General features: G+C 46.3%; 1 non-coding gene across 1 annotated transcript; it reads right to left on the bottom strand.

Moving 5' to 3' along the window:
* Window positions 1–7402: 7402 nt before the first annotated feature.
* Trnae-uuc lies at window positions 7403–7474 on the bottom strand. The gene has a single exon. It is a non-coding gene; the product is annotated as a tRNA-Glu (tRNA).
* Window positions 7475–14346: the final 6872 nt, after the last annotated feature.

The raw sequence follows: 14346 nt of genomic DNA, 5'->3' as shown, positions 1-14346 counted from the left end.
CCCCCAGCATGTCTCTTTCCCAGTGACCTCAAGCTCTTCCAGACAAGAGGCCCTGGGCTGCAGCTTCACTGAGTGTGTATGGATTAAAACCTCAGTCTCCCTCACTTGTTTGACTTTTCTTTGGGGATAAAAGTCTGGATTGCTAGGAGACTACATGCCTTATATCTTCTTCTAGGCCAGAAAATAGACCATATTGATTCATTCACTGTTAACTGAGTTTTTAATAGTGAAATAAACAATATCAGGTTTGTCTTTCAACCTCTTTGGGTTAGTAGTGGATGTAAGTATGTGCTTTTGATTACTCAGATCTTCCCCTTCAAAGGCATCTTCATGCCAGGTCCCTTCATCATTTGTTAAAGGGATGTGGTAGAGAGAAAAACATTCCCTAGTCCTGAAGCAAAAGACTCTGGCCATAACTACTCTTCTCTTGTCAGAGAGATTTTTATAAAGAGTGTCTTAGGATTTCACAGGAGTTCTGTAGAAAGCTCTGTGTGGTTTGGAACTTCCTCTTTCTTATAAATACCAGGTTTGCAGACAAAATGTGTGAAACCCCTGTCCTGCCTAAGAATATGGGACAAAGAGTAACTGTTCTGTTCCCATCCACTCCAGCTGTCATGTAACCACCACCACCCCCCCACCCCCGAGTATAAATCTAAAAGAATTCCCAGACTCAGGGTCCAGAGATTTTTAGGCATTATCCCCTCTGGACCACTGCAGCTTAAATAAACCTGCTTCCTGAAATTCCTCGGTGTCCAGCCTCACTGCCCTACATTGGTACCTAGGGTTAGTCACACCAAGGAGGTGGCCACACCTTTCCCGGTGCTAGATGGCCCTATTGGGAGGCCTTCGGTGTTCTCCCACCTCCTGTCAATCTCCCTTACACTTCTTAAATTCTGTGGAGTCCGCTTAGCACTTGACTAGGCTTTGTTTGAAACCCTAAGGGCTCTGGAAGTTGCTTGGTGTTCCTGGATGAAAAGGTGAGATTGGCAGAAGAATGGTAAAAGGCCGGACCTTGAGGAGAGACCCTTGCAACCACACTGATGATAAAGACTCTTTAGTTTTCTTAGTTGGTTCTTTTTAGTTACACATGACAGTAGAATTCATTTTGATATAATTGTACCAGCATGAGATATGTCTTGTTCTAGTTAGGGCCCCATTCTTAGGGATGGTGGGATTCACTATATTGTTTTGTACAAGCCCCTAGAAAGATTATTTTGGATTCATTCCATTGTCTTTCCTTTTCCTGTTCCTCTCCCTTCCTTCCTTCCCCTTTGTCTAATCTACTGAATGTCTCTTCTTCTCCTCCCCCACCCCCCCTTACTGGAGATTTCTCAAAAAACTAGGATTGGAACCACCATTTGACCCAACTATCCCACTCCTTGGTTTATATCCAAAAGATTTAAAATCAGCATACTACATGTAGCAGCCACATCAATGTTTACACCAGCTCAATCCACAATAGCTAAGGTGTGGGGCCAACCTAGATGCTATTCAACAGATGAATGGATAAAGAAATTGTGGTATAGATACACAATGGAGTATTACTCAGCCATAAATAATAATGACTTTATGACATTATTTTGCAAATAATTGGAGACTATCATGATAAGTGAAATGACAAAGATTCCTTATCTCTTACCTCATTTCATGTCTTGGTGGAATGGCTACAAAAGATGAGATGTGGAAGTTGCAGCAGCACCTGAAGGAAACCCTTTTCATCAATGACTGCCTGCGAGAAAACCTGAAATATCACCTCAGCATCTCTGACCGTGGAAATGGTAGGAGAGGTTCAAGTTGGCAGGGTTCTGGTGACCTCTGCCTTTCTAAGGACATGTCACAGGGGCACGACTTCACAGATTTTAAGCACTTTGATATACCTTACTTCACTTATTTTCCCAAATGGCCTAGGTGGGAAGGAGGTCGGGAACTATCATTCCATTTTATAAGTAAATAAGCAGGTTTAGATAGAGACTTGTCCCAAGTCCAAACTATGCCTCTTAGAGTCTCTGATCTCCCATTCTTGTGACTTCTGTGCTGTGTACTGTCTGTGGCTGTGTGCTGTACGTTGTGTGTCTGTCCTGGTGATTCAGCAGGACCTAGGTTTTTGAGCTCCTCCTTCATCAGGATGGGGGTCTCCTCTGCTGCCACTGTCGTTCACTTTCCTGATGTCTTGGCCATCATCGTCATCCCCAAGCGTTCTCCCTACACCCTCCTGTTAGAGTGCCATCACACGGAGGCCATCCTTCTACAATATTGTACTAGGCCAGAAGGACAGTGACCCAGTCCCTTCCCAGACAGAAGCAGCATTCAATGAGTGGGAAAAGCCTGCTTCATATTGCAGCCAGCCATTGCATGTGATGATGTATGTGACTGTGACTCTTCTCATTGAAGATCCTGTGAAAATTAAGCTTCTGCCCCATCCCAGTGAAGCCCCAGCCCTTGAGTCCCGTGGTTTTCTTCCATGGAATTTCCAGAGAGCTTTCTCTTAAGCAGATGTGTGTGGCTTGCCTAAGTGTGATCATTCCCTGGAACAGGACGCTCCTCCAGCCTCCACAGGCCGACCCTGGTCCCATTGCCCAGCCAGGTAGTGAAAGCAGTGGCCTCGGGGAGGAGTATAAGAGCCTCCCTGCGAGCCTGAATTCTATTTCCAGAGGTAAGGGGTCAAGCTCACAGTGTAAGGTCACTCTTAGAATGATCCTCTCTCTTGCCACACCCAAAAGAGAGAGGGGAGGCCAGAGCTGCCAGAAGCCCTGGTGTATTTTAATTATCCGTAACAGTGGGATTCGTCATGCCGTTATTTGCACGTGCACATAACATAGTTTGATCTACCTCATTTCCCTTCACCTTCCCTTTCCCTCCCCCTTTTCCTGCCCCTGTCTGCTTTCTCTAATTTACTAATCTCTTTTCTATTATTGTTATTACATTATAATTATATAAAAATCAAGGTTCGTTGTGGTAGATTATACGTGGAAATAGCATAATCTGATAGAATTTATTTCCTAGTTTGTCCCCGTTCTCCGCTCTCCTCTCTCCTTCTGGATCCCCTTCCTGTTCTCTATTAGTATCCCTTCTATCTTAATGTCTACTTAATGTCGTTAAATAGTGCTGTCATAATAACCTGGTGAGTTTTCAACTAACCCAATGCCCGGACTTTATACCTAGAGAATTTAAGTGGTTTCAGGTGGGTTCAGGGCATTAAGTAGTCTTAAAAACTCCCACGTGATTATAACATGTGGCTACCGATGTGGACCGTAGAGCTACTGGATGTCTCCTAAACATGCAGCTAGCTTCACAGAAAATCCATTGATGGAATTTGCCTTCCTTTCTAGTGGTTTTGTTTTTGTAGCATGCAAAAAAAATTTTAAAAAAGAGGCAGGTGGATTAGACCTATAACCCAGCTACATATAGCAGAGTCTTTTAAACGTTTTTTTTTTTTTTTGGCGGGGGGAGCGGGTACCAGGGATTGAACTCAGGGGAATTCAACCACTGGGTCATCGCCCCAGCCCTATTTTGTATTTTATTTAGAGACTGGGTCTCACTGAATTGCTTAGTGCCTCACTTTTTGCTGAAGCTGGCTTAGTCACGATCCTCCTGCCTCAGCCTCTCAGCTGCTGGGATTACAGGCGTGCACCACCACACCCAGCACTTTCAAACTTTTTTTTTTTTTTTTTCAGTTGTAGATGGACAAAATATCTTTATTTATTTATTTTTATGTGGTGCCCAGGATCGAACCTAGGGCCTCACATATGCAAGGCAAGTGCTTCACCACTGAGCTACAGCCCCAGCCCAACTGTCAGGCTTTTTTGAACAGAAATGTGGAAGAGATCAGATGATAAAGAGCACCTAAGAATGAGAAATAAGTACTTTTTCACTTTTCATCTGAGAACTTTGTAATACTGAAGATATTTTTGGAAATGCTGATAAGGAGCATCCAGGTATAGAATTAAGTTTGTGGAATGTTGGTCTCTACTGGATTAGCCCAAGATGGCTCTTTATTTGCTAGGGTTTTTTATTCTTTGTGATGAGTCCTTCTCTGTACCCCACCTTATCTCTTTAGAAGAACATTTACATGAGTCTTTCTGTCCCAGCCAAGGTCACCCAACAGCCTCTGGAGCCTGCTGGCTTCCTTCAGATTGAAGCCTTTCAACTCTGACACAGTGAAAAAGTGTTAAGGCCTGGACTTTAGTGCCAGGTTTTCCACCTGCAGCTCATGTGGCTTTGACTAATTTCAACATCTTGATACCACTGTCTTCTCATGGCTAAAGATGAAATTTACTTGCATGGTGTCTAAGGACCCTGCTGGCTTTCACATTACAGGACTCTTCCCTTGGCACTACCCTCCTATTGGATTAAGGAGTGGGGGCTGGTTTCCCTACAAATTATTCTCTCTTTCCTATAACAAGCTGTTTCTGAATGTGCATGTTTGAGGCTAAGCAAATCTCTTCCTGGGTGGTATAAAGATCTTAATTTTCCTCTAGAGGAATACAATGGGGAGTACACTGAGGCTGAGGAGGTGGGGTGGAGGTGTGACTGACACACGTGCAGCAGCTTTGAGCAGGGCGATTAACCTGAGGTGATGGGACCCTGTGTCCTGCACACAGGCAGCTGCTCCTGTCCCTGGTAGTTCACCCCCACAGCTTCTCCACTCAACTGCACTCCTTGTGCACCCGGCATCTGTCACACCTAGCCCCTCGTCAGCCCCAGTTAGGTACCAGCAAGAACTGATAGAAGATTCTTGTTTTTTTTTTTTTTTTCTTATTCCTTGTTTCAGATAACAACTAATATTGGGAACTCTGAAAAGTTATTGTCATGAAAAAAAATGAAACAACAACAAAAAAATGAAAACCCAAATCTGAAAGCCCAAGGGCTCCATCTCTGAAAACCAAATTTCACAGCTGCTCCAAGTGGGTAGTTTGTAGAAATCACAGCCCTCCAACATGCAAACATGATGACTGTCTAAATGACGCCAATGCCTAGATTCAGTGATGATCTTGAAAAGCCCTAACCCTTGCCCTTCCTCCCCACTCCTTCTAGTGATTGAAGTCAGCAGCACTGGAGGAAAATGGCAAAGACTTGGGATCAAGAAAAAGTCAGAATAATGTCTGCAGATTGCTCATCAGCCCGTGAAGCATGTGTTAGTTTTCCTTGAGGGATGAGGATTTAGAAAACTCTTGAGAATAAAGTTTATTTTATACACATTCTGAGGCCTATTCTTTTTGTGCGTGTGAAAGTAAAAATTATAACTCTTTTTTTCTCCAGTTAAAGTCATGAAACTCAAATCATTAACATGTTCACCATATGAATACCACAGAGTAATAGTCATCAGGCTGGGTGCATAACTTTGTTCTAAAATTATATGTTAGTAGGCACCTGGTATTGCATAGAAAACCTATGTTGTGTCCCACACTTTGGGAACTGAGATAACTCAGGCAAGGAATTCTGCTCTTGTAGGGAAGCAAACCTGTGAGCAAGGCCGCAGCCATATACATGTTTACTCTTTGGCAACCCAAGGAAACAGTGATAGGAGTTTGCTATTTATTCATAATTTGGAAAAATCTTTCCATGCAGGCCAAATTTCCATTCTAGAGGTTTCTGTAGGACCCACAAGTATAGAAACAATACCTAGATGGAACTAGTATGCTTCAAATAACATTACCCTTTAGATTTCTTTTTCCGAGGATAACTTCTTCATACTCATTGACTTGTGTTTTGCAAGCAAATATAAAAGTGGGACAGTTTGTCCAGAAGCTTTGAAACATACAAAATCTGATAAGCCTCAAACTTAGAAGACTGATTCATATAAGAAGGATGAAGGAGATGCTAACAGAGATCCTTTAAATGTGTTTGTGCAACAGACAAGTGACCTTCATTTCCTTGTAGCAACGAAGGGTACAATGGTACTAGGGATTGTCAACCCCTCCTGCAAGGGAGAGTTTCACACAGAGCCAATTTTTACCTCAAGGCTCAGTCAGTTCTTCACAGCCTTGATTATTAAGGCCTTTAATGTTCTCTTAAGAAATGTTTATATCCCAGGATTATGTGTTCTGCTAAATTTCTGTCAGTAAATTCAGAGTTTTAGTTTTGAATTTTAAACCTACAACATCCAAGTGATATTCTGATCATGGTGTACTTTGTATCCACCAATAATGGAATTATTGGTGTGCATATTCCCTAATAGGAACTTTCCCTGGAGGACATCTTCTCTGTATTGTAAAAACACCCACAATAGTTAACCTGCTATTTCTATGGCAGCTACAGGTCTTCTACTCCCCTCCATCTCCTACTGACTATGTTCTCCCTCTCTCTTCTCTGTAGCTGAGAATATCAGGATGTACTGTCACTTCATTCTGCTCATTTCAGTGGGGACATGCAACTACCTCATATGTACTGGATCACCCTGTGGTTAAAGATCCTCTATTGTACCCTCCATGGAGAATGAATCTTCATGGCAGGAAAAATGTCTACCTGCAACACTTTAAATAGAGTCTGGATTTTTTCCTGAACAACAACAACAAAAGTTTTGGCTGACTTTTCTGGCCTTGTGAGGTGCGTCCGTCCGGGACAAGGCAACTCTGGGGACTTGTGGACCTGGCAGGCCCGGCGGGAGCGCCCCTGGCGGAGGTGGGGGCGCTGGGTGGTGGCGCTGGGGCTGGTCCCTTGCGGACCGCAGGGAGCCTATGGCCTTGAGGACCGCAGGTGTAGGCAGGGTGCAGGGTGCTCCGCGGCAAAGGAGCTGCCGTCGAGGAGGCGGGATAGTCCGCCAATCGCAGTTCCCGGATGGCCTAGTAACCGGGCCAGCGCTTCCCCTCCTGCAGACCCCCAGTCCTGGCAGCCTTCTCCCACGAGCTCGCACTCTGGGACCCCCTTCGGTGGCCAGTTCTTGTCACGTCCACGTGTCACTGGAAGGGGCTCCTGCCAAAGCCAGAGCTCTGAACAGCAGTCACAGCCTTTACCCCCCGCGATCAGGCTGGTCCAGTTCCCTTTGCTTATAAACTGTGTCTCTCGGGCGTTGGGAGAGAAGCGGCTGAAGGCCCCTCGACTGGCAGAGACCCTCGACGTCCCTTTCCTTCTTAGCTGAAGCGCCGCCTGCAGGCCGTACCCTCTCCTGAAACAGGACACGCTTTGTCTTTGTATGTTAAGTAAATGGTTCTTAGCAAATCTGGCAATAATACATATTCTCTTGCTTCAACTTCTTGAAGAATAAAGACACACACATCAGGGCTTTTGATACCGCCCCCCAAGTTCCTAAGGTACTGTTAATTTTCAGGGCCTGGAGGGATTCCCTTTTCCTGAACCCAAAGACTGTAGAAGAGACTCTTTGCACCACTTAACACACTCTGTGGAGCTACAAGGTAGGATTCCTCGTGCGCGAAAGGCGGGTTGCAGAAAAAGAGATCAGGCATTCCCTGACCGGGAATCGAACCCGGGCCGCGGCGGTGAAAGCGCCGAATCCTAGCCACTAGACCACCAGGGAGCCATTGCCGTTCCTCCACTTAATTTTAGAGGACACACTAGAAACGTCTGCCCTTCCACGTGCTGTTCGTGGTTTTAGAGATGATCTAGAAAGTCGGACCTTCCAAGCTGTCTCCAAAAATCGAGGCCGCAGGCGAAGCAACAGAACTTGGTCCCACAAGTAGGGCGACTTGAAGACCGCCAAAAGCACAATCCGCCGAGCGAGCCGTTGGCGGTGCGTCTCTACTACAGCTCAGTAGTGACCTGGAAACCCAGAGGTGATAGGGGACCCGGCCGTGGACCCGCTGCCTGCAAGGATGAGGGAGTGGACCAGGGAGAAAAGGGGCTGAGCCTGAGACCCAGGATCTCCAGCCACAGGGCCCGAGACTCCCGCAGGAGCAGACAACCCGATGGAATCTCAGTCACAATCAGATCTGTTCGCCCTACAACCGTTTGCACCCTCAGCATCTCCATGTTGGGATTCTTTACTACAATCCTCCCATGGCTCAGAGCAAATCCCCCAAACAGACTAAAAACAAAACAAGTTCTTTTGGACGCTGAAGTTTTAGGCAAAGTCCATTTCAGACGAGGAATTCGGGTTTCACTGTCGATCGAGTATGGACCTTGACCTGCACACCTTCCCCGGGCCTGATCACTGACTAGGACCCAGGACTCTTGGTCAAGACGGGAGGCCAATTTAACTGGCAACCCTCGGGAGAGTGGGCCGTCCTGCCTTTGCCCTTTGTCCTCCCTTCCCTAAAGCCTCTGGGCCGTGGTCTTGGGGACCAGGGACGGGCCCGAGACCTCCCTGCGCTTCCCTCTCACACCAGCAGGACCCCACCCCTCTCGGGAGGCACCGTGTGGGCGCCAGGTCTAGGAGGTGAGTCTGTGGCTCCTCGCAGGTCTCCAGCCCTTTCCCCTGTTTTCTTTCCTCCGGGAAGAACCCCAACGGGAGCTAAGAGACAGGAAGGTGTGAAGCCGCTCCTCTGGATAACTGCAAAGGAGAGGAATCGTGCAAAACGAGAAGGAAGGGGGGGGCCGTTAACTTTCCTAATCCAAAGCTACACGAACCGGCGTCCTCTGGGAATGGTTCTCCCCAGACGCTGGTGGGGGTGACGTGGTCCAGTCGCTTGGGGGCGTCCAGTTTGGGCCCGAGCAAAGCTGAGCATGGCCTCTCGGTATCCGAGGGGCTTGCTGCCGGCGCCTTCCCCAGGGCCCTTCCCCAGGGCGGGAGCTCTTGAACCTGGGCTGTGGACGGCGGTGACCACTGCAGTAAGAAAAGCCAACTGCGGGAGGGAAAAGGACTCATTTCCCCCCCACAAACTTTTTAAGTTCACGTCCCAGAAACAGATCTTAAAGAAACGTTACCATCTTTCAGCAAGAGAAAACTGCCCGCTGAGATTTTGCGGTGGGGCAAATGTAAAAACCTCGGTCACCACTTCTCTCTGACCTCCGCCCTCACCCCCGGCTAGAGTTCGCGTTCAAGACCCGTGTTGAGCGGGAGAATTTAAGAAGCAAATAAATAAGGAGTTTGGGGTGAAAGGAAAGAAAGTGACCACAACACTCAGGGCAACCAAGAGATTTTTATTGCAGCAGAGCAACAGAGGAGAAAAGAGAGAAAGAGAAGGAGAGAGAGAGAGAGAGAGAGAGAGAGAGAGAGCGAGCAAGAGAGAGAGAGGGGCCCGGCAGGAGGGAGTTTTTATAGCCAAATCTAATGGGGCCTCTGGGTCTGCAAGCTGCCTTGTTGGCACACAAGGGGGGGTTAAGTGTTCGGCCTGGGGCGGGGGGCGAAGCGCTCCGCCTTGAGCGGGGGCTTGGGCATTAGGGCTTGAAGCCATCAGATGATAAAGAACCAGACAGAGGGTTTGAGCGGCCAGGTCACCCTGCAGCTAACTTTGTTTGGCATGCCCTGCAGACAGCTTACTCAGCCTGTCCTGCACCTAACATGGGGTACTACAGAAGGTGAAATAAAACCGCCTCTCGAGAAGAATCTCAAGCCCGAGGTGGCTTTCCTGTGAAGTCAGCTAGGCTGCCCTGTGTGCCCCACCAAAAGGTGGCCTCGCAGTCTTTCCGTTCCTAGTCACCTTCGGGGCTGGCCTCCCGAGGAGGTCGAGGCAGGCCAAGAGGCGTGCTGTGCTGCGGGCGGAAGCCAGAAGCCTCGGTGTCAGCCTTTGCTGCTGTGCTGCCGAACACGGAGACGTTAGTCGCTGAGCAGGAACCCATCGGGGCACTTTCGGAAAGGCTGCGGGGCGCGGGCTCCAAAGGGCTTGGCAGGAAGGAGCCGGGAGAGACGGAGGGGGACTTCCCTGCGGCTCCTGGGGACCGAGGGCGGCGCCCTGCGAAGGGCCGAGGAGGCACCGCCTCATCTCGAGGGGCCCTCCACACTGCGGGCCGCGGTGCCCAGGGACCCGTCGCCCACACCCCCGACCCCTGCAGCGCCTCGTTTCCGGGGGGCAGTGGCCGTCACGTTCGCCTCGCCCGCTAGAGGTCCCCGGCCCGAAACCGGGCGGAGACAGTCCTGGGGGTCCTTTTGTCATTCCAGCTGATTCCCCTCTGGACAGAGGGACACAATCTCAGCAGAGGGAATAAGGTTACCTGCGTATTTCCTTCTCTAGTAAAGGTCAGCGAAAGTGTCATCACTGCCCTTCCACAAACCTGAGACACTCCTCCTTCCACCTGGTCGGACGAGGCCACAAGTGTCATTAGCTCCCGGGAAAAGGCGTCGCAGCCGCAGGCCCAGGTCTTCTTCAGTCAAGTTCCTTTCCTTGTCTTGAGTCTGTTCCTCGAGCGGCGTCTTCTCCTAAGCTGACTTAGTGACTCTGCTGTGTGAGCCCGGAAAGCCTTTCCCGGAGTCGTGGTGGTATCCTGCGTCTCACCTCACAGCTGAGGGACAGGCTGATTGGCCTGAGAGATCAAACCTGCCTGTGGGCCAAGCCAAGAGGTGTCATCACGCTCCTTGTGCCTACCGGTTTAAAACCTGCTTCCCTGCTTCTTCTGGTTCTGGTGGTGGCCACGGTGTAGAGGACGGAGTCCTGCTGTGCCTGGGGTAGGATTCACATTACCCCCGCCCCAGGACCACTCCAGTGCACTCAGTGAGAGAACTAATTTCCCATGGTTTTGTTCTCTGCAACCCTGTCCGACACTCTCTGCAGTCCACAGAGAGGCATCTGCAAAAGCCCTGAGTACCTGGGGATCTGCCCAGTCCTAGCCTTCAGTGGGCTTTTGCCCAGCACTTGAGGAAAGTATCTGTCTTACATTTGGGAAAGATTTTAGTGTGAGCTTAGTAATTTTTTGTTGTTGTTGTTGTTGTTTGTTTTTAGTTCCCAGAATTTGTCAACTGCTGGCTTGCATTCAGGGAAGGCCTGGGGCTGCTTCTGATTAGCACCTCCCTGTTTGCTGGGAGCTGCTCCATTAACATTTCTTTAGAATGGGCTCTGGGCCTTGGAGACATTAACATTTCAATTTCCCAAGTGCTGCTCTGCTTTCCTGGGCTCCAGTCTCAAAGTGGCCTTTATTCTCGATTTTACTCGATATTAGACCCGATTTACCTAACTATACTAACTATCTATCTTTAAATCGGGCTTCTCTATAGATGACATTTTAGGCACTGTCATAGACTATTAAAAGGCTTTGTGAGACAGGCAATTGGGGTGGAAGAGAGACTTTCCCACATTAGGTTTAGTGAGCAGCCCATGGGCTGCAGTCTCTGGAAATGGCCATAGGTAAGAACTAAGGCGCTTCCCCTGGGGGCAGTCATGCTCTAATGTGTACTACATTCCCAGCCCAGAGACCTCTTTATGGAAAGGAGGTCTCACCTCAAAACTCTGCTCAGGGCCTCTGTAGAGATCAGCTATCAGGGGACTGGAAGTTACTTTACTCTGACTCTTAGCCATTACTCCTCTCTCTTCCACTTGCCAAGAGCTTTTTGTTCAGGGCCCCTCATTTATCACTATTTGATAACTTAGTTGTCCCCTATTCGATACATCTCACACTTGTTTGATGCCATTCAATGGAGAGAGAGAGAGAGAGAGAGAGAGAAACATTGAAGAAGTTGGTACCCATTTTTATTTAACCTCTTGCTTATGCTAACCTACCAAATGAATAAAGGCTTGACCGTTACTTTAGCTTGGCTGAGGTCTCTCTCCTCAGTTTGTAGATGACCACGTTTGTTTTTACATGGAATTTTCTCTGTGTGGTGTCTCTCTCTATGACCTAATTTTTTTTCCTTATAAAGAAACTAGTCAGATTATAGTCCACCCTAATAGCCTCATTTAGTATAATTACCTCTTTAAAGGCCCTATCCCCAAGTACAGTCACATTCTAAGCTACTGGGTGGGGGAAATGGACACAATTCAGTCTATAACATTGGCTGTGAAAAGAAGTTGGTGGGTAGGTATTGACTGTGACTGCAGCTCCTTGGAATTCTAATCCATTACAGTTACGAACAGGATGCCATTAAAAATTCATTAAAGATTTGGATAACTTCCCCTTATTCACATATGGGGTAGACTCCTACTCACACCAATTCACAAGAGATGAAAACTGCTGTGGATCTCTTCTTTTGATAAAATGGACTTGTCACTTCTTGGAATTCAGTTCATTTTAGTTTTTTTGCAACCTTAGCTCTCTGGTGATTTAAAAATTGTTATTTTCAATCTGAACTAGGTTGTTCTCATGGTTAGGAGTGATATTCTCTTGCAACTTCTTACACCCTAATTGGATATAACATTTCTCTGGTGATTTTTAAATGTCACACTCCACTTACCATTTTTAATGGAGTACTTTCTAGGGGCTTCAAAGAAATCTTTTATTTTAATTGCCTGGAAGTCAGGCAACAAAGGACAGTAACCTCCTGAAAAGTGGGAAATAAACCATGTATCCCCTGATGACCCAGCTTACACTGTTAGGTGCAGAATTGTCCCAGGCTGGGCACACAGAAGGGGCTCTATGGCAGACTTCCTGCACTGAGATGAAACTGAGAGTCTGATGAGAGCAGGAAATCTGGTATTCATAGGACAAAGACCCAGAGAGAAGAGAGCCCAGCAGAGAGAGAATCTGGACATATGTAGACCCCCCCACACACACAAGCCATATTCATCAGATCACCAGTGTATACATGCTTCTAAAGAAACTAGCTGATACCAGAGAAATATTTAAGAAAAATCATGGGGCAGGTCTGGTCCTTGCACGAGGCAGGCACTCAACAGTGCCTGAACACAGCAGCCAGACTGGAACTGTTCATAATTCATGTTTTGGTAGTGAGGCAGCACTCTCTTGAATCTCCTAAAATCAGAAAAACAAGAACCAAAAGGATTATATGGTTCACAAGTCACTTAGCTGAACCCCAGAACAAAATTCAAGATTTATAGGAATTCTAAAATTCAAGAAAGCAAATCCCACTATTAAAGAATAACAGGAATGTAAAAAGCTAGGAAAACATGACCCATAAAAAGGAGAATATTCATTAATCAAAGATGAACCAGACTGACACAAAGTTAGAAGTAACAGAACTTTAGAACAGTTGTTATAACTATTTCATAGGTTCAAAGAGTTAAGCACAGACATGGAACAGATAGAAATAGCCAGAATCTAATTATAGAGTCAAAAATAACATCTGAGATAGTAAATTCAGCAGATGGAATTAAGACAGAAGATCAGAAATTGCAGGCAAAAGTACTAGGAAACATAAAGTCATAAACAATCGAAAAACAAACTCATGGCAAAAAAATTGTTATTAAATGAACAAAGCATTAACATCTTGTAGGGTAACTTTGAGAAACAAAAAATTAGTAAATGGAGTCCCTGAATAGAATGGGGAAGAAAAAGAAATTTTTAAGAAACAGTGACTGAAAATTTTCCAATCATAATGAAAATCATTAACCCACTGATCCGAGAATTTGAACAAACCCCAAGCACAAGACACCTGGGGAAAACCACACCAAGGCACATCATAATCAAGCTGCTCAAATCCATTGACACAGAAAAAAAAAATTATCAAAACCAGAGGAAAAGGTAGTGAGGGGTAAAGCATGCAAAGAAGAAGGCAGTGGAACATCTTTAAAGGGATTGGGGGGGGCGGGGGCGTGGATGTAGAATTTTAAAAGTTGTTTAATTCCTCCAAGTAGAAGGAAACTGATTTCTGGTTGTACACAAAATATGAGGAATGCTGGAAATAGTATCTACACTGGCAAATATTATGGGAACACAGGATTTTCTTTTCTTATTTCTTTTTTTTTAAAATGTATTTATTGGTATGTGGTGCTGAAGATGGAACCCAGTGCCTCACACAGACCAGGCAAGCGCTCTGCCACTGAACCACGGCCCCAGCCCTCTTACTTCTATCTTAAAAAACATCTGACAATAAAGATACACTGTGGGATCTATAACACTGTAAAGTAAAATGCATGACATCAATAGCATAAAGGAAGCCAGGGGAGAAATGTAAATAGGTATAATACCACTTAATAAGTAAAATCTGGACGCTCTAAACACTGAAGCCATTCACCATGTAACAAAGGAAAGACTTATGGCCAAAAAACCAACCTAGGAGACAAAGGGTTGGTATCTTTAAAACATGAAAACAGTATGATTGGGTAATTGCTCTTCCAGGAGTTGACTCTACAGAAATACTCGAACAAGTGGTCAAAGATATGTGGACAAGAATGATGACGGTCGCATTATTTGTAATCATAAAGCATAGGACTAAATCAATGTCAAAAGAGTATGAACCACGGAAGACTTTCCCATACATTTCCGGGTAGTGAAGGACCGTGTCCTAGCTCGTTCTTAGGGGTTCCCTTATGAGAATCAGCAATTTACATTCTAATTTACATTTACATGAGAATTTGCATTCTCTTTTATACCCGAAGAAACAAAGGATTGGAGAGTAAGGGG

The sequence above is a fragment of the Marmota marmota genome, unplaced genomic scaffold (genome assembly GCF_001458135.2).
Source record: "Marmota marmota marmota unplaced genomic scaffold, marMar, whole genome shotgun sequence".
Classification (NCBI taxonomy): domain Eukaryota; kingdom Metazoa; phylum Chordata; class Mammalia; order Rodentia; family Sciuridae; genus Marmota; species Marmota marmota.
Note: the sequence above shows the minus strand (reverse complement) of the source record. Positions and strands in the feature narration are given on the sequence as shown.